Genomic DNA, 19,906 nt, shown 5'->3' with positions numbered 1-19,906 from the left:
GAGATGCTACTGCCCCTCAGAACAATGTGTTACTTAAACTATAACCCCTGGAGGATTTTACTAGTTACCAAGCACATTTAGATATGGCCTAAGAAAAACCTACACTGGCAACAGGTCTTTGGGGAGAAGGACGATATACGACCATGAAGCTGGGCAGCTGGGGATGCCCGGCTCGCTCAGGGCGGAACGCCGCCTGCTTCCGGGAAGCCGAGCAGCTGGGAACGCCTGGTCAGGGTGGAAACACAGACCGCCTGCTTCCCTTTTCCATTGTCGCTCCTTTCTCTTCCCAGAAGCGCCTGTTGTTAGATGAGTCCTTTGAATGTGCTTGGTTAACTATAAAGTTCATCCTCCTCCTCATTTGTCCACAAGACCTGTGACTAATGTTTGACCTTCATCGGTTCCTCTGTTTTTCTATCTAATGAAAGTGAGACTGTGGAGTAGCTCGGAGCAGCAGTCTTTTCGACTGTTGTCCCTTGCTCCCAATCTCTTGCAGCTGACTTGTTTGTGCCTCATTCTTCTGTTCGATGACTGGAAGCGGCAGACGGACGAACAGGAGTAAAGAGGTCATCACATTTCTGGGTCTTACTACCATTCCGGTTAGGGTACTAACCTCCCGCCAAAAGGCAGGCTTTCTCTACCCATAGAGCAGCCACTGTCAGGATTACAGTCTGAGCAATCAACACACAAGTGTTCCAATAAGCCCACACTCCTTGAAAAGCCCCTGAAATGAGAGTGAAGGAAGAGGAGAGAAAGTACTCACCAATTCTGCACCAAAGCTCAGCATCCTGTTGTAAAGACTCAAAGCCCCACATTCAGTGGGGTTGATGAAGTTTCAGAATATGTTAGGGTCGGTGGGGTGGAGTCCAGAGCTGAGGACCAAGAAAGAATTCTTGGGATGTCTTTGGTGCAAAATGGTTTGTTAAAGCATGGGGACAGGACCTATAGGCAGAAAGAGCTGCCACACTGGGGTTATGACCGGCAGCTGGTTATGAACTATGGGTTTTGGGGGAGGTAAGGGAAAAGGAAGATTTCTAAAGAACTTTAATATGCTAAAGAGGACCTATAAGAAATGGGATACCAGAGGCCTTGCCATTTTCAAGGATTTTCCCTCTAGCAAGGTATTAACATCAAGATAATTGGAGATTCCTGGAGGAGTGTCCCCCACCCCCACCCCCACCCCCGCCATGTTCCCCCACCCCCAGGAGTGGGGGGCTGGGGTGGGGGAGGGTGCAGGTGTCAGCTTGTGATTTGTACTCGCTTGCCTTCTGTTCTCTCCTCAATAGTGGAATAGGATTTCAAAGGGTCAAAGTTTTCATTTTGTTTTCCATATAGTCTCTCATTCGCCTAATGATGCTGTAGGGCCTGTTTTCACAGAGCAAACCTCAAAAGATAGAGTCTGTGCTCCAAGCAATGTGATAAATTAAGTGTCTTAGAGATTTTTTTATAGAACAATTTAGCAACCCTTCCCCAGATGAGTACATAGTACCAATAAAATGTTCTTTTGGCCTCCCTGAGTTGGCAGTGCTGCACACACACACTTCCAGTGGGACAGTTCATTTGGAATGAATTAGCATCACACAATGTGATGGGTGATACAAAATTGGTGGGAGTAATTAAGTCAAACTTTTTTAGAACCATGTTAAAAATATGATAGGAGTGATTCTGTCCCATAAAAGCCTTAAAGATGTTCATTGTCCTGAGAGATCTATGAAAAGTTACTTTTTTAAAGTTTTGACAGATCACAAGCAGGCAGAGAGGCAGAGGAGGTGGGGGGAAGAAGACTACCTGCTGAGCTGAGAGTCCGATGTGTGGCTCGATCCCAAGACCCTGAGATCATGACCTAAGCCGTAGGCAGAGGCTTAAACCACTAAGCCACCCAGGCGCCCCTTTATACTTTATTATATCAAAGGAAAATGGGAGTCATAAATTTGCTGGAATTAACTGGCAAACATTCAGAGAAGGAGAATGATAACTACTTTATACAGTTTGCAATATGTGTTTGGGGATTTTCTACAAATAGTTCACTTAAAAAATACTCCGATCTATGGTTTTTTGACTACTATAGATGTTATTAAAATCCCAAAGAATGCGAAGAAACTGCTCTGTAAAATTTCCAAGAATCTAAGTAGCGATCATCCTTACATACCGCAGTCATCAACAAAAAACATACCATTGTACGTACAGAGAAATCTGTACAGAAATCATGAAATTCAGTTTTCTACACATGTTAGCATGCTGCCCCTCTCAAGGGACAGGACACCTTCTACTCGGGGTAAAACAACACGAATGCATTTTTTCTCTTTGACAACCTCTCCACTCCCATAGCATTAGTGGCTATATGCTGACACAAAGCCCCATTACTTGACATTTAACAAGTATTTGGAGATTTTAAAAGTCTAAAGCAAACTATTAAATATGAACTTCTTTGCTAAAAATTTATTCCTGCAATCACGTGCCAAGTATAGGAGTGTTAACAAAGTTTTTGTTTAAGCCTTTTTAAATTTAGTCTAAATATACTTTCCAATCACTTTTGACTCTGGTAGTTCCTTATGGCATCACCATGACTGATATTTATGGCCTGCTTGAGTGATCAGTAATTTCCTACCTTTTGGTTAACAGTCAAAGTTGAGGCATATTGAAGGAAACCCCAATGTTCCATTTTGTTTCATTTTAAACTACAGTTGCACTTTTTTCTTCATTTTGATCCCTTTCACCCTAAGTAAATTATATGTCATTTAACATGCCTTCAAAGCATTTCATCAAATTTAGCCAGAAGCAAATTTCATGTTAATTCTCAAAACTCCATTTAGGATCTACTTACTGTGTGCCAGGCAGTTTTCTTGCTCTGGGGATTTGGAGAACAAGGCCGGCAGACTTCTCTTGGGACTAATATTCTTTGAGGTGCCTATTTGGTTTTCTCTTGGGGTCAGGGAAATTACTGTTTTTTAGCTAACTCTGATAGCCTGCCCAATTCTCTTCATGAAAATCTGAGTATCCTATTTGGTTTTCAGATTTTTTCCTCCAAATCTCATCTTTTCCTTCATGTGTTTTATATCATTCTTAATACTTTAAAATATTTCCATGAGACAAAGAGGTTTTTCCCACCATTTATGGACTTGAATGGGTTATTCTTTTTTTTTTTAAATTTTTTTATTTTTTCAGCATAACAATATTCATTATTTTTGCACCACACCCAGTGCTCCATGCAATCCGTGCCTTCTACAATACCCACCACCTGGTGCCCCCAACCTCCCACCCCCCACCCCTTCAAAATTCTCAGATCGTTTTTCAGAGTCCATAGTCTGAATGGGTTATTCTGGTAGACATTTTTCAGTTGCCATAATGTGCCTGGTGGGATGTGATGTGCTTTGTTTTCTACGAGGAAGACAAAGACCTTTCCCCTGAGACCTGGCTGGGCAGTGGGAGCATCAGGGGAAAGCTCAACTTTCCAAAACTCAGAAGCAGCCCCACGAGCCAGCCAGCCCAAGCAGCTGGTAATTCCTTATCTCCCAGGGGGCCCATCAAACTCCTACACACAGTCCAGTCAAGCTCCCTTGACCAGCACTCTCCAGGCCTTGCTGGAGGGAAAGACCAGCACCAGCTCTTCCGTGGAATGTGCTCTAAGCTCCATGCCTGCCCCACTCTCTGAGGTGGTTGGCTCAGGAGAAGTGACAGAAATGTGTGTACACCTGGGTATGTGTTCAGTGCCATGTCTTCCCAGAACTTCTGTGGGAGACACCAGAGTACTATTTTTTAAGAGAAATCTCACCACACAACTTTCTCTTATAGAACATAGCAGTAGAATCTCACTGCCATTAAAACTTTTGAAAATGACCTTGTGCCCTTAGTATGGATTATTTCTAAATTTTTTCTGTTTTTCCTGTCAGCCAATTATACTGGACTGGACAGCCTGCTTCCAGGTCTGCATACCACAGTCCTTCTCACCTCAGAGCCCACCACTCTGTTTTCCCCTCTGCTTATCATTCTCTCTCCCCTTTTCATTGGGCTCCTGCTTACTGAACATTTCCCTTGCCTCTTTCCTTCGGTGTGTGCTTACTGAGTACTCTCTTGTGTTAAGAGCTAGTGATAATCTGGGGATCAAAATTAATACAGTTTAGGTCTTTGAGGAGTTTTCAGTTCACTAGGAGGAGCAGACCAAAAAAGTGTATATAAATATATTGGGGCGCCTGGGTGGCTCAGTGGGTTAAAGCCTCTGCCTTCGGCTCAGGTCATGATCTCAGGGTCCTGGGATCGAGCCCGGCATCGGCATCGGGCTCTCTGCTCAGCAGGGAGCCTGCTTCCTCCCCTCTCTCTCTCTGCCTGCCTTTCTCCCTACTTGTGATCTCTGTCTGTCAAATAAATAAATAAAATCTTAAAAAAAAAAAGTGTATATAAATATATAAACTTGGGGGCGCCTGGGTGGCTCAGTGGGTTAAGCTGCTGCCTTCGGCTCAGGTCATGATCTCAGGGTCCTGGGATCGAGTCCCCTCATCAGGCTCTCTGCTCAGCAGGGAGCCTGCTTCCCTCTCTCTCTCTGCCTGCCTCTCTGCCTACTTGCAATCTCTGTCAAATAAATAAAACCTTTAAAAAAATATATATATATATGTATATAAACTTGATCATAAATTCAATGAAAAAGGATACATTTGTCTACAGAGACACCGTTAACTCAGTTTAAGGGTTGAGATAATGAACTCTCTGTTAAAGAACTTTGCACAACCACATTATTCCGTATTTAATAATTAGAATTATATTAGTTTACTTCTCATACCATCATTTTTCTTTTTAATATTCACTACTTAGGATATATCCCGAGCCAGTTAGAAAAACACAGCAAGGGGCGCCTGGGTGGCTCAGTGGGTTAAAGCCTCTGCCTTTGGCTCAGGTCATGATCCCAGGGTCTTGGGATCGAACCCTGCATCGGGCGCTCTGCTCCACAGGGAGCCTGCTTCCTCCTCTATCTCTGCCTGCCTCTCTGCCTACTTGTGATATGTCAAATAAAACCTTAAAAAAAAAAAAAAACCACAGCAAATTGCAACAGCTCGGTAAAAAATGAATTGTGTTATTTTTCACACCTTCCCGTTTTTGTCTGCCAAGTGACTTTGCACTTCTGCCTACTAAGACCCTACAGCATTTCTCCACCTCATGGAGGCTGGGTACATAGGTTAGTAAGTGGTTTGTTACATAGCATTGTTTGTGACAATAATTGACAAAAACTGTAGATACTGCCAAGTCCCTTCCATAGTTTAGAAAACCTCTTGGTGTATTCTGATCTTCAGAGTAAGAAGGCATTACCTCACAAACATTTCTTTTGTGGCATAATACAAAGAATTACAAATTGCTTGTTTAAAATAATTATGGATTCACATTTTTAAAATTTTTTAAAAAGATTTTATTTTATAGACATTACAAGTAGAGAGGCAGGCAGGAAGAGAAGAGGAAGCAGCCTCCCCACGGAGCAGAGAGCCTCATGCGGGGCTCAATCCCAGGACACTGAGACCATGACCTGAGCCAAAGACAGAGGCTTTAAAGCACTGAGCCACCCAGGCACCCCTGGATTCATATTTTTAGTCCTAGGAACCTCAACTGCAATCTCCCACTGTGTCCCCAAAAGTATGAGTTACTGGTAAAAAGGAAGCTAAACTACTGACTGAAACAGAAACATCCCTGTCTTGTACTACCTGTAGTGCTTATTTTTTGAGAGTAGAAAAAAGGAGTTGAGATCTCTGCATTTCCTGTTTAGAAAGATGTTCGTATAGATGTTAAGATGCTCCCATACTCCAGTGAAACCAGAGTTTGTGACCCAAACCTTTATTGATGGCTTGGCGGTATGAGGAAAAAAAATAACTCAGCAAGGTCACTAATTCAAGAAGATTTTAACAGAGATGGTGGTGAGAGAGGTTGGGGGATGATTCAAATAAAGTGTAAAAGTCAGGTCAAAGATGGAATGAGTTGACTTTCATAGGGTACCATGCCCACAGAATAAAAATCTGCTTCTGGTATGTGCTGTCTTGAAATACACACACACGGCTCCCTTTCTCCCTAAGCATCAATCACTCTTTCTCTGCTCTATTTAACAGTCTTCTCAAAGTAATTGGTTAGACTTACTCTCTGCAGCTTGTTCTCCTCAAGAACGTTCCAATGAGACTATGATGCCACAACTACTTCTATCAAGACCACCTAGAAACATGTTGCTAAATGCAGGAGTCCTCCGCTTTTGCCAGCCTTTATTTTTTTTAATTTTTTAAAGATTTTATTTATTTGACACAAAGATCACAAGTAGGCAGAGAGGCAGGCAGAGAGAGAGGAAGGGAAGCAGGCTCCCCGAGGAGCAGAGGCTTAACCCACTGAGCCACCCAGGCGCCCCTGCCAGCCTTTATTTATCAGCAGAATTTTACATATTATTCACTCCCACTCTTCTTACTTGAGATAACTGACATGTAACATTATAGAAGATTTAGGCATAGTCATTTTCTTTTTTTCTTAAAGATTTTATTTATTTGACAGATCACAAGTAGGCAGAGAGGCAAGGCAGAGAGAGAGGAGGAAGCAGTCTCCCTGCTGAGCAGAGAGCCCAATGCGGGGCTCAATCCCAGGACCCTGAGATCATGACCCGAGCTGAAGGCAGAGGCTTTAACCCACTGAGCCACCCAGGCGCCCCAGGCATAGCCATTTTCTAAAAAATACTTCTTCAGTGGTGTTCCGGGGCCTTTCCCCTCCCAGTGTTTTCCCTTCTGTATCAGTGGTTATTCCTTTTAGCTTCCCATTATCCTAACATCACAGAACCTTTAAACAAAATATTTGGATATTTTTTCTTTATTTAAATTCACTCCTTGATAATCATAGCTTTAAATATTATCTAAATATGAATGAACTCTAAAAGTACTCTCCAGCCTAGATTTCTCTCCTAAATCCTTGAGTTCCAGACCTGTGCGATACCACCTACTGTCTTTACCTAAGTAGTCAAAGACACCTTGAACTCAACATTTCCAAAGCAGACTTGTCCTATCTCCCAAAACCTACTTCCTCTGACATCTTCTCTGTCAGGATTATAGCTACATTGTTTTTCAGCTGCCTAAACTAAAAATCTTGGTGTCATCCTTAATTCTTCTTTTTTTTTTTTTTTAAAGATTTTATTTATTTATTTGACAGAGAGAGATCACAAGCAGACAGAGAGGCAAGCAGAGAGAGAGAGGAGGAAGCAGGCTCCCTGCCGAGCAGAGAGCCCGACTCGGGACTCGATCCCAGGACCCTGAGACCATGACCCGAGCCGAAGGCAGTGGCTTAACCCACTGAGCCACCCAGGCGCCCCTTAATTCTTCTTTTATAGCCAGCATTCACTTTGGCCGCCAATCCTATCAGCTCTATTATTCAAATATATTTAAAATTCTGTAGCTTAAAAAAATAAAATTCTGTAGCTTACTACATCCACCACAGTGACACGATCCAAGCCTCTAGTCTAGATAATTGTGACAGCCTCCTCCTTTGTTCCCTGATTCTGATTTCAACCCAATTACCTATTGTCCACACTTCAGCTGGGAGAAATTATCCATATCTGTATTTATACTGACACCAATATATAAATATATAGACATTTGACTTTTAGAATGTCAATCATATAATGCCACTCCATCCTTCAAAACCTGTCAATGACTTGCCCTGCTAGTCAGAAAGCAAAAATCATTACAGTAGCCTACAATGTTCCAGGAGATCTGCATATCACTCTCCTCTAATCACATCACCTCTCTGACCACATGTCCTGTTATTATCTCCCTTATTTCTTGTGTGTTAGCCATACTGAACCTTTGCTCTTCAAACACACCAGGCAACAGACACCTAAAAGCTTTTATATCCAGGGGCACCTGGGTGGCTCAGTGGGTTAAGCTGCTGCCTTCGGCTCAGGTCATGATCTCAGGGTCCTGGGATCGAGTCCCACATCGGGCTCTCTGCTCAGCAGGGAGCCTGCTTCCCTTTCTCTCTCTCTGCCTACTTGTGATCTCTCTCTGTCAAATAAATAAATAAAATCTTAAAAAAAAAAAAAGAAGCTTTTATATCCGTAAGGGTTTGGGTTAGGGTTTTGGCTTTGCCTAGAAAGCTCTTCTATGGATAACACTCATGCTCACTTCCCAAGGCTTCTGTCCCCAGACACTTCTTCAGTGCGGTGTTTCCTAATCATCTGATTTGAAATTGAGCTCCATCATTCTCTTTAGCAATTCTTTTCCATATTTCATCTATGGCTCTTAATGATAGCTGACATCATATCTTTTTCCTAATCATTTTTTGTTTTTTGGTCTTTCTTTTCCTATTCAATGTAAAATTCATGAAAGCTGGGATCTTTGCTTATTTCTCAATTGTATCTTCAGAGCACAGTATGAAATAAATATTCAAAGAAAAAATGGATAAATGAATGAATCTCATGAATCCTATTTGGCTGAAATCATTGGTAATAAATTAGCTAATGAGTTAAAACTGTCAGAGCAGATTCCAGCATCAAACAGAAGGATATAGGTTTTCTGATCTTTATATATCCCTTATACCTTAAAGTCTTAAGGTTCTCTGGAGACAGGGCACATACTGGATAAGAAAAAAGTACATTAGGGCTTCCATTTCCTTTCTCCTCCTCCAGATGGTGACAGCGTAGGAAATACAGCTGATAATGCAGAACAACAGCTCTGCCTCAGCACAGCAGAGGACAATGGGCCATAGAAAATGGGACACAATAGGGCGCCTGGGTGGCTCAGCGGGTTAAAGCCTCTGCCTTCGACTCAGGTCATGATCCCAGGGTCCTGGGATCGAGCCCTACATCGGGCTCTCTGCTCAGCAGGGAGCCTGCTTCCCTTCCTCTCTCTGCCTGCCTCTCTGCCTACCTGTGATCTCTGTCTGTCAAATAAATAAATAAAATCTTTAAAAAAAAAAAGAAAATGGGACACACTGAAGAATTAAGAATGTCTTCCTAAATGCTGAGTGAGCACAATCCCATAGATCCCATGCTGGGTAGGCCTATGTCTGCCATACAAAAGCCACGATAACCAACTGATAAACCCTGATTAATTCTACATATTAAGTAGAAATTTGATGACAGGATAGTTTGGCCTTGTAGGTAGTACTTATAAAGACAATCTCGTATCACTGAGTGGCATTGTTGAATTTCTATTCCTGCCAAGACCTAAACCCACATACATTTCTCTAAACACTGTGGGGATGTATAGTGTCAGCAGTCTCGGTGCAGTTTTCATCTGCTGTGCACAGAGAAGGGTTTGAAATAGCAGGAGCATATCGTCCGTGGGTACTGAGGAACGAAAGCAGCAAAGAGCGTGTGCGCATACACACATATATTAAGAACAACGGCACTAGAAAAGGGGAGTACAAAAATATACTTGGCTTAATTATTTTCAATCAAAAAAGCATATGTGGAAGTTGATTTGAGTGTCTGTCTAGAGAGTTGACATTTCCAGATTCTCAGATTCCTTTAACTTTTAAAAATACTACTATTATATTTCGGCTTAATTAAAAGACCAGAGAAACATATTTCTGATTTCTTGGGGAATCATGGAGGTAAGTGAGTGGGTAAAAATTTTAATTATATAGATGAATTTGACAAAAATGGAAGTTCCACAGAAGTGAACAATGAATGTTTTCACTTCCATGCAATGCTGAGGAGCACACGGTAACCATCATGAAGGGAAGCTAGCCAGTGCATAGATAGCCGGTCTTATAGTACATGGTAAGTCGTCTTCCCACCTCCATGCCATAAAATAGTTAACTGCACATTGCTTACAAAATTACAAAAATCAGTAAATGGAGAACTGTTCAATATCAGGGGAAAGATGCTGATTCAGAATTCACATGGTCAGGAACTAAGAAAACATATGGTAATTCCCTTGTCTCGCCTCTTACTTCTTCCTAAAAGACACAGCATGTTTCAGAACAAAAATGTTGAATTTGAGACCTCAGTTAGACAGATGTCAAGTTTTTGAGCTGTCCTGATGGTGAAGTACTTGGCACAAGGTAAAATAAATAAACACATAAAAATTTAAAAAGAGAAAACAGAAAGCCTAGGCCAGGAGACTCTATTTCCAAACATATTCAAGGGAATAAAGCAGCGAGGGCTCGTATACATGATAATTGAGAGCATGGCAGAAAATAGCACATCGAAAACATGATTAAAAATGATTCTGCTGGGGTACCTGGGTGGCTCAGTGGGTTAAAGCCTCTGCCTTTGGCTCAGGTCATTATCCTAGGGTCCTGGGATCGAGCCCCGCATTGGGCTCTCTGCTCAGCAGGGAGCCTGCTTCCCCCTCTCTCTCTCTGCCTGTCTCTCTGCCTGCTTGTGATCTCTGTCTGTCAAATAAATAAATAAATAAATAAATAAATAAATAAATCTTTAAAAAAAAACATGCTGATTTACTGGTTATGTCCAAAGGATGGCAAAATAACTGAAGAATTGGGAAGAGATATAGTTTAAATTGAAAAATAACTATGAAAGAAATTTTCATAAAAAATTTAAAATATAAGCATATGAAAATCATCTATTTCAAAGAAGAGGCTATTAAAATGGAATTATAGAGAAACCTGTCATATACAGAACATAAAAATATTTAAGGCAAAATATTTTCAAAATTTTAAAAAGAATGTAAAAATATTTATTAACCAAATGAAAAATGAATGCAGGACACATTTGATTATATAATACAAAATAAAATTAAGACATAAATCTTGGGATGCCTGGGTGGCTCAGTTGGTTAAGCCACTGCCTTTAGCTTAGGTCATGATCCCAGGGTCCTGGGATCAAGTCCCACATTGGGCCCCTTGCTCAGTGGGGAAACTGCTTCTCTCTCTGCCTGCCACTCTGCCTGCTTGTGCTCTCTTTCTCTCTCTGACAAATACATAAACAAATAAAATCTTTAAAGAAAAGACATAAATCTTGACATTCAGTACTGCTTAATATTAACTGCAAAGAGGTTTGAGCAAATTATATAGTATGTAAATTATATCTCAGTAAAACTGTTTAAAAAAAGAAAGGTTTCTTTTTGGCATGACCATTAAAGGTAGCAAAGAAGAGCTTTGCTTGACATACAAGCACAGGCTGGCAATTGAAAACCTACATTAATGTGTCTCACACCATTTCCGTTTATTCTCCTTTATTCCATCCTTTTTTTTTTCTTTTTTTAAGATTTTACATATTTAGGGGCGCCTGGGTGGCTCAGTGGGTTAAGCCGCTGCCTTCGGCTCAGGTCATGATCTCAGGGTCCTGGGATCGAGCCCCGCATCGGGCTCTCTGCTCAGCAGGGAGCCTGCTTCCTCCTCTCTCTCTACCTGCCTCTCTGCCTGCTTGTGATCTCTGTCTGTCAAATAAATAAATAAAATCTTTAAAAAAAAAAAAAAGATTTTACATATTTATTTTAGAAAGAGAGAGCACGCGAGTGGGGAGAGTAGAAGGGGAGATGGGGAGAGAGATCCCAGACAGACTCCAAGCTGAGTATGGAGCCTGACTTGGGTCTCCATCCCAAGACTCTGAGATCACGACCAGAGCCAAAATCAAGAGTCACATGCTTAACCCATTGGGTCACCAGGGTGCCCCCTACTCCATTCTTCTTAAGCATCATGGGACTTCTGTTTCTCCAACTTAGGTTAAATGGGGAAGGAAGGATTTACGGTGCCTTTGAAGAGAGGCAGCCATCTGAGCTGGGATTCATTACCATCGTGATCTGTTGATCTGTGTTGATTATATATCAACAGTATTTAAGAATAACAGTGCCGGGGCGCCTGGGTGGCTCAGTGGGTTAAGCTGCTGCCTTCGGCTCAGGTCATGATCTCAGGGTCCTGGGATCGAGCCCCGCATCTGGCTCCCTGCTGAGCAGAGAGCCTGCTTCCTCCTCTCTCTCTGCCTGCCTCTCTGCCTGCTTGTGATCTCTCTCTGTCAAATAAATGAATAAAAAAATCTTTAAAGGGGCGCCTGGGTGGCTCAGTGGGTTAAAGCCTCTGCCTTCAGCTCCTCCCAGGGTCCTGGGATCGAGCCCCACATTGGTCTCTCTGCTCTGCAGGAAGCCTGCTTCCTCCTCTCTCTCTCTCTCTGCCTGCCTCTCTGCCTACTTGTGATCTCTGTCTGTCAAATAAATAAATAAAATCTTTAAAATAAATAAATAAATCTTAAAAAAAAAAAAAGAATAACAGTGCCAGTTTCATTCTGATTTTCATCCTGTTCTTTATCCACCACCCGAAGCTGACTCACCCATTTCGGGACCCTCGTACCACACCGTAGGACTCCAACAGCCACCCAGGAGGAAACTGTGCCATTTGGAGTTGCGTAGAACCCTCGGAGCGGCAGAAACCTTGCATGCCCAACTGAGGCCACCCCTAAGCTCCGGTGGACCCCTCTGGCCACAATCCCGGGGACTAATGCCTGTCCTCAGCTCATCCCCCACAGGAGCCGGCCCTAGCACCAACAGATCAGTTCTGCGATGCCGGAAGCCCAAACCCTAACCCTAGATTGCGTTTTCAGGCTTTGTCCCCTTTTCATGGCCTGGCCCCCAAGTCTTCCAGATTGATGACTGGCAATCCACACCCCAGGACTCAGCCTGCCACCCAGGAAGAAACCATGCCATTTGGAGATGCACAGAACCCTCAGAGAGGGAGAAAACTGCATGCCCTCCTGAGTCCACCCCCACTACGGGTGGGTCCCAGCAGCTCCCGGCAGCTCCCGGCCACAAAACCAAAACCTGATGCGTCACCTGAACCCCACCCTCAAATCAGCCCTCCGGGAATCTCACACCAGTGTGAACTGATAGGGCCTGCCATGCCCTAGGCCCTAAACCCTAACCCTAGGTTGGGTTTTCAGGTTTCTCTGCCAACAGGTGTAGCCCCCAAGCCTTCCAGATTGGGGACCGCTGAGACACACCCCAGGACTCGGCCTGGACGCTGGAAGAAACTGTGCCATTTGGAGATGCGCAGAACCCTCAGACTGGAAGAAATGTGCATACCCCCCCCAGGCCACCCCCACTTTCGTCGTTCCTCCAGGCCACCAAAATGGAGCCTGATACTCAGCCTGAGCCCCTCCCTCAACTCTGCCCCCCGAAAAGCTCCCCTCAGCTGGGGTCCTCATGAGAGCCGCATATCCCCCGTAGGAGTTTCCAGATGATCACAACAGGGACCTAACCACAAAGCTCTCTCAACAGCGGGTGGGAGTGTGGCCTGAACCACCACACAACGCTGGCCAATTCTCACGAGCTTTCTCCCCAAATCAATATCGATTTGGGGAGAAAGCTCGTGAGAATTGGCCGAAACCCCCAGCGAACTCCCTTCCGGCTCTGTGGGCCTTCAGGGGAGCCACCAAGGCCTGGCCCGAGTTCCAGAGTGGTCACTGCCGGAACCCTGCAAGAAAGCGCTCTAAAAGCCAGGTGCACACGTGGCCAAACCCTCAACTCAGCCCCCTGGGGTTTCGTTTTCAGCACTGGCAGATTCGGCCTGCCATTACCCTAGGCCCTAACCATTATGCTAGGTTGGTTTTTCAGGCCTCTGTCCCCCAAGCCCTTCAGATTGGGGACCCCTGAGCCACACACCACGAGTCCCCCTGCCAAAAGATGGAAACCGTGCCTTTTGGAGCTACACAGAACCCTCAGACCGGGAGAAACCTACCTGCCCCCTACCCAGGCCACCCACAATTCGACGCCCTGCCAGGTCACCCACACAGAGCCTGATGCTCAGCCTGAACGCCTCCCTCAACTCCTCCCCAGAAAGCTCCCCTCAGCTGGGGCTCTCTCTTGGGAGTCCCGTGTCCCCTGCTCGAGTTCCCAGATGGTCACAACCTGCACCTAGGGAGAAAGTGCTCTAAAGAGGGGGCACGACTGGGGCCTGAATCCCCACACAATGCTGGCTAATTCTCATGAGCTTTCTGCCCAAATCGACCTCAATTTGGGCAGAAAGCTCAGGAGAACTGGCAAGCACTTGGCGTAGATTCGGTCTGGAGAGAGGCCTAAAATAAGTATTTTTTGTTTTTGTTTTTAAGGTTTTATCTACTTTTGAGAGAGCGAGTGAGCACGAGAGGGGGTTGGGGGGGTGGCAAGCAGAGGGAGAAGCAGGCTCTCCCTGAGCAGGTAGCCCAGGCGGGAGACTCCATCCCAGGTCCTTGAGGTCATGACCTGAGCTAAAGGCTGCCCTTTAATCTAATGAGCCACCCAGGCACCCCTTATATTACGTACCTTTTAATGTTTAAATCCTTGAGGGGTCCAGCATCACATGGATTCTGTGTCCAATGGCCTTAGCGGAAATCTGGCATGAACCACGCCATGGCTTCCTTGGGTCTAAGTTGCCTTTCCCCAAATTACTCTGGTTTTATTCGATTGGCCACCAGGAGTCACTGTGTTCTTTGCTTTACACATATATCTAAGCATGTCTCGCCTAGATAGAAAATTCAGTTTCATCTCTAACATAAATACCTTCAATCTTTTTTAAATGTTATTTATTTATTTGACAGAGATCACAAGTAGCCAGAGAAGCAGGCTGAGACAGAAGGGGGAAGCAGGCTCCCTGCTGAGCAGAGAGCCCGATGTGGGGCTCCATCCCAGGGCCCTGAGATCAGGGCCTGAGCCAAAGGTAGAGGCTTTAACCCACTGACCCACCCAGGCACCCCTTAACCTTCAATTTTAAGAAGAGCTGTTTGGTCCCTTTGGTTTCAGAGACAACCACTTACAGCCAATAAAAATGGCCTTCACCCACAGCCCGCCAGACATATTTGTTTTAGAAGTCCTGTCAGCCGCAGGTCTCCACAGCCTCCAAAATGGTGGAAAAAGCCTTATGTCATTAATAAAAGTCACAGACTTAAATTTAAAACAACATAGAGGGGACATCCGGGTGGCTCAGTCGTTAAGCTTGTGCCTTCAGCTTAGGTCATGATCTCAGGATCCTGGGATTAAGCCCCACATCAGGCTCCCTGCTCCATGGGAAGCCTGCTTCTCCCTCTCCCACTCCCCCTGCTTCTGTTCCCTCTCTCCCTGTGTCCCTCTCTGTCAAATAAATAAATAAAATCTTAAAACAAAAACAACATAAGAAAAGTCTTCAGAATCTAGAACTAGGCAGCGGTTTGTTTTTGTTTTTTTTTTAAGGATTTTATTTATTTAACAGAGAGGGAGAGAGCACAAGTGGGGGGAGCAGTAGGCAGAGGGAGCAGCAGACTCCTAAGCAAGAAGCCTGATGCGGGACTCGATCCCAGAACCCTAGGATCATGACCTGAGCTGAAGGCAAACACCTAGCTGACTGAGCCACCCAAGAACCCAAAGGCAAAGAGCTCTTAAGAGTTGACACTAAAAGCAGGATTCATAAAAGGAAAAAGTCATAAATTGGATTTCATTAAGAACTATTGCTCCATGAAAAAACTCACAGAGGATGAAAAAACAAATGAGTAGGGAAAAGTATTTGCAAACCACATATTTTTTAAAGAAACAGGCCTCTACTGGGAGATACCATCTGGGGCTTTCATAGCCAGTGAGAAGTCAGGCCTGGCTTCAGAGCTTCCAAGGATGAAGTAATGTTAGGGGCAAGTGCAGCTGGTGACTTAAATCTTCACCATCCTGCAAATTCTAGGGCCCTTAAGAATTGTATTAAATGTGCTCTGCCTGGGGCAAGTGGAATAGCAAAGCCTGCAGAACAGCACATTTATGGCATGGTTTATTGAATGTTAAGCACACTGTTGGAAACTACTGCCCAGAATAAAAGATTCCCGTCCAAATAGGACTGCTCAGGGACACTGCACCTGGTCACCCAGGAGCTCTGATGGAGACATCCACTGCGATTCACGTTGTTTTCATTACTGCTAATACAACATCCGTTCCGTAGCCCATAGAGCAAGGAGTAATTTCTTTTTTTTTTTTTAAGATTTATTTATTTGTTTGTTTGACAGACAGAGATCACAAGTAGGCAGAGAGGCAGGCAGAGAGGGAGGAGGAAGCACGCTCCCTGCCGAGCAGAGAGCCTGATTCGAGGCTCGATCCCAGGACCCTGGGATCATGACCTGAGCTGAAGGCAGAGGCTTTAACCCACTGAGCCACCCAGGCACCCCGCAAGGAGTAATTTCAACTTTTAAGTCTTATTCTTTAAGAAGTAACTTGTATAAGACTATCGCTGCCATTGATAGTGAATTCTCTGATACATCTGGATAAAATGAGAACCTTCCGGAAAGAATTTGCTATTCTTGATGCCATTAAGAACATCTGTTATTCCAGGTGAGTGGTCAAAGTAGCAATATTAACAAGTTTGGAGGAAGCGGATTCCAGTCCTCACTGGAAGATTGAGGAGTTCAAGACTTCGGGAGAGAAAGTGACTGCAGATGTGGTTGAAACAGCAAGAGAACTAGAATCAGACGGAGCCTACGATGTGCCTGAGTTGATGCAACCTCACAACCAAACCTGAATGAGTTTCTTTTGATGGAAGAGCAAAGAAAGTGGCTTCAGGAAATGGAATCTACTCCTATAGAAGATGCTGTGAAGACTGTTGAAATGACAATGGATTTAGAATATTACACTAACTTAGTAGATAAAGCACTAGCTTAGTAGATAAAGCACTAGCAGGCGGGAGAGGAGGCTCCAATTCTGAAAGATGCTCTGTGGGTAAAATGCCATTGAACCGCATAGATTCATGCTACCCAGAAATTGCTCCTGAAAGGAATAGATGAAGCAAACTTCCTTGTTGTTTAAAAACCTGCCACAGTCACCCCAGCCTTCAGCAAGGAACCTCCCTCATCTGGCAGCAGCCATCAACATCAGAAGCCAGACGGTCCACCAGGAAAAAGATCACCACTAGCTGAAAGCTCAGATGGTGGTTAGTATTTTTAGCAATAAAGTATTTAATTAGGGTATCTACATTTTTTAGACATAATGCTTTTGCACATTTAATGAACTACAGCATAGTGTAAACCAAACTTTTCTATGCATTGGGAAACCAAAAAATTCATTTGACTTGCTTTGTTGTGATACCTGCTTTACTGCAGTGGTCTGGAACCAAAATCACTATCACTCCAAGGTATGCCTGTGAACAGAAGATAAAAGGAGTAACAACAAAAATTGAGTGGAGGGGTGCCTGAGTGGCTCAGTGGGTTAAAACCTCTGCCTTCGGCTCAGGTCATGATCCCAAGATCCTGGGATTGAGCCCCACATCGGGCTCTCTGTTCAGCAGGGAGCCTGCTTCTCCCTCTCTCTACCTGCCTCTCTGCCTACTTGTGATCTCTGTCAAATAAATAAAATCTTTAAAAAAATAAAGAAAATTGAGTGGAAATTTTTAGAGAATTCTAGAAAAAAATACAAAGACAAGCAAAGGCAGTCGCAAATATACAGAATTGGACTCCCCAGATAAAACAAAAGCAATAGAACAGATCCATTCTGAAGAAAGTATTCAAGATACTAAATGAAACCAAAAGAACACACCGTGCTCAAGAGGAAAGGGTCCAGAGAGTTAGAGTTAATATAAAAGACCCTTTTGCATTGAACAGTCCGGCAAGATACTTGAGGGGGATGGGGGCAGGGGAGCAAGCTGGTCTCAGCTCTGAAGGACACTCAGCGTTTACAACAGTAGAACAATGCTCCTAATATCCTTGAGCAAAAGGAGTGACAGGCAGTCTCTCAAGAAAAAAAAGAACAGAAGAGTTAACAATGGGCATTACACGGCGGCATTACACATAGTAACTGGAGGAAAAGGGACTTTAAAAAGTGAGCAGATAGGGGTGCCTGGGTGGCTCAGTGGGTTAAAGCCTCTGCCTTCAGCTCAGGACATGATCCCAGGGTTCTGGGATGGAGCCCCGCATCGGGCTCTCTGCTCAGCGGGGAGCCTGCTTCCTCCTCTCTCTCTCTGCCTGCCTCTCTGCCTACTTGTGATCTCTCTCTGTCAAATAAATAAAATCTTTAAAAAAAAAAAAAAGAAAAATAGGTACTAAGGAAAAGTAAAAATATTAAGGAGGTTTAAGTTTTAGGGGTAACCACTGGAGAGAAAATCTTAATTCTAAGTTCCTGAAGTACACACATATACAAATATGGCCGGTATGATAAAGGAGAGAAAAATCACCCACTGATGTTCAGATTGCATTAGACAAAGAAACCTCAATCTCTGCTACATTGAAGAGTCACAGAAGAGTGATACGGAAGGCTGAATAGGCAAAAATTATACAATTTCTTACCAAAAAAATTTGTCTTAAATTTGCCATTCTGTCAGAGAACACTCTTATTCAAAATACTAAGTATTTGAGAATGAAGGATTGTTAACATCAGAAATTTCCAAGTATCTCAGTAAAAAGTGTTAAGCATGGCTAATACCTAGGTGAAATACATAGACTTACTGGTCTAATCCTGGGAATTTTCATTAAGTTAAAAATAAAAATGTAGACACCAGGCTAGCTCAGTCAGTAGAACAAGCAACTCTTTAATTTTTTTATTTATTTTTATTTTTTTTAAGATTTTATTTATTTATTTGACAGAGAGAGATCACAAGTAGACAGAGAGGCAGGCAGAGAGAGAGAGGGAAGCAGGCTCCCTGCTGAGCAGAGAGCCCGATGGGGGCCTCGATCCCAGGACCCTGAGATCATGACCTGAGCCGAAGGCAGCGGCTTAACCCACTGAGCCACCCAGGTGGCCCAGAACAAGCAACTCTTGATCTCAAGGGCTGAGTGTGAGCTCCCTATTGAATTCTAGAAGAATTTTTTAGGGGTGCCTGAGGTCATGATTCCAGGGTCCTGCCATCAAGCCCCACGTCAGGGGCCCTGCATCTCAGAACACCTGAGAAAGGAACTCAAAAGGAAAGATGGGAGAGCTATGTAATACAGTATTTAAAGTGCAGAAAGGGATTTCCGTCTCTCAGCCACTTTTGTGCAGTCTTGAGTAGGTTTTCCGTGAAAAATATATGCTGCAGAATTTTGTTGCAAGCTTAACAAAAACTTCAAGACTTCCCACAACTTAACCGTGTTAGTAGACTAGGACAGCTAGACTAGACCTAAGTAGAGTAACCTCTTAAGACCTACTTTGGTAGTGAGCAGAGGCCAATATTTAATATCCTCCCCCTAACATCACCCATTACCCTTTCCGTTTGTTGCAACCAGTCTTCAAGTTCATGCTGTTTCTGCCTCCACCCCATTCTGAGGACCAACAGATTATGGTTCCATACCTATGTATTTATGGGATTTATTTCTTCACCCAGGTCTCCAGTCGCTTCTCCTCCACATGGAGAACACATATTTCACCTCTATCTCCCTCCCAGTTTTCAAGAGCTCTTCCAGAAGGTGCTATGTACAAGAATCTGTCTTTTGAAAGATTTGAAAGAGCAAGAGAGATCACGAGCAGCGGGGAGGGTAGAGGGAAAAAGATTCCCCACAAGCAGGAAGCCTGATGTGGGGGGGTCAATCCCAAGACCCCAAGATCATGACCTAAGCCGAAGAGGACACTTTAACCTACTGAGCCACCCAGGCCACCCAGTATCTGTCTCCTTGCTTTCCAACCTTACCCAGGAATATCAGCTCCCTTTCCAGTAGGACATCACCACACATTAGAATGCCAGTTTACATGCTAGCAATGTCATTAAGAACTCTTGTTCATTAAACATACAGCAAAAGTGAGTTAAAAAAAACAAGACTCATTAACAGATATTCAAATAACTCAATTTTATTAAGATCCTCTACATACACACTTCCTACTGGAAACTGAAAGAGCACAACAAAAAAATTTTATTACAAGGTCAGAAAACCAGAAAATCTAGCATATGTACCCACCCTAATTTTGCTTACCAAACCACCCAGTTTTCTTGTATTCCTTCTGCACAAGTTACTTGGCTTCCAATTTTTGATATTAGACTTAATATCTTCAGACCTTAATGACTTCAGGTCTCTCAAACACACAGGCAACATTCAAAACCTATTAGTGCTTCCTTAGGTCAA

The sequence above is a fragment of the Lutra lutra genome, chromosome 8 (genome assembly GCF_902655055.1).
Source record: "Lutra lutra chromosome 8, mLutLut1.2, whole genome shotgun sequence".
Classification (NCBI taxonomy): domain Eukaryota; kingdom Metazoa; phylum Chordata; class Mammalia; order Carnivora; family Mustelidae; genus Lutra; species Lutra lutra.
Note: the sequence above shows the minus strand (reverse complement) of the source record.